Source organism: Gekko japonicus, unplaced genomic scaffold, assembly GCF_001447785.1.
Source record: "Gekko japonicus isolate JY-2015 unplaced genomic scaffold, Gekko_japonicus_V1.1 scaffold264, whole genome shotgun sequence".
In the NCBI taxonomy this organism is placed as follows: domain Eukaryota; kingdom Metazoa; phylum Chordata; class Lepidosauria; order Squamata; family Gekkonidae; genus Gekko; species Gekko japonicus.
In genome coordinates, this window is record NW_015162484.1 from 691,207 (window position 1) to 692,571 (window position 1,365).

The following is a 1,365-nucleotide window of genomic DNA, read 5'->3' on the forward strand; positions in this document are numbered from 1 at the left end:
GCTCTCAGGGCGGGGGGGGGAGAGGAGTCTTAACACCGCGCCATAGCAGGTTACCGTCTTCGATCTCTTCCTATCAGGGTTTGCTCCCCTCCCTCTCAACACTACGGAAGACACGCATGCGCCACAGCTACGCTCAGCGCCTCCCCGTTGGAAATGACGATAACGAGACTGGCCTTCCACCAAGACTTCTTATTGCGCCTTCCAAAATAAAGCGTTTTTCCTCGATAAACCGATCCTCGCCTTTCTCGCACCCACCCCGACACACACAGCTACTCCTCCTTCAACAAACAATAGCGCACAGAAGCCAAACGGCGATTACTTACGAATAGAACTCCTACCTCCCCCGCCAGCTACATCAGAAAAGAGAGAGGCCCGCGCCTCGTGCGCGCTCTTATACGGTAGGCAGGCCCCGCCCCTTTTTGCGTAACGGCGCGGAGGAGGGCACTGGGACGCCGTAGGGGGAGGCGGCGCTCTGGAGTCGCCCCGGGGGTGTTCCCGTTTCTCGGCGGGCTGGTGAGTGACGTTGTGTCCCTCGGCCGCATGACTTTTCAGTAGTTCAAAGCGGGGTGGGGGCAAGCCAGGCTCTCTCTCTCGGTTCAATAATGGATCAGGATGGGTAGCCCTGTTAGTCTGTCTTTAAGGTGCTATTGGAGTCTTACTCTTTTCTATTGATTCAGTAAAGCTTGTTCCCACTTAGAATAGGCTTCCTTATACGCACAAGACCCCTGTTAGCCTAGTTATAGTTGCAAATAGGACTTATTCCCAAGTAGTCTTACTTAGAGGTGCTTCCGTGATACAGAGACAAGACGGAAATGCTGTCGGTTGGTGTCATATACTCAGCTTCAGACCGCGTGGCCAGTTTGGGCTCCACTGGTCAAGCTCCAACATCGAGCAGGATTGGTATCTGAACCTGGGTCTCCCAGACATTACTCTGAAACTCTAACCACTATACCATACTGGCTTTCATCTGATGGTTTCTGTTGAGTCATGCAAGTCAGGTGGTATCAAGTTGTGGGGCTGTCAGTGTCCAGGTGGGACCTGGAGACCCCACAGAATTGCAACTGAACTCCAGACATCAGAGCTCCGTTACCTTGGAGAAAATAGCTGCTTTGGAGGGTGGACTCTGTGGCATTATACCATGCTGAGGCCTCTCCCCTCCCCAAACCTGCCCTCCGGCATCACAAAATCTTCAGGAATTTCCCAATGTGGTGCTGGCAACCCTAGTTGGCCCCAATGGATCCTCCCTCAACAGCCAAAATAGGCCTGGAAAAGGCCTTGCCCCCCCCCCCCTTACCTTTTTACTCACAAAAACCCAGCCTGGAATACTGTGGTTGCCTAGCAACAGCCACTGAGGGAATCTGTTTT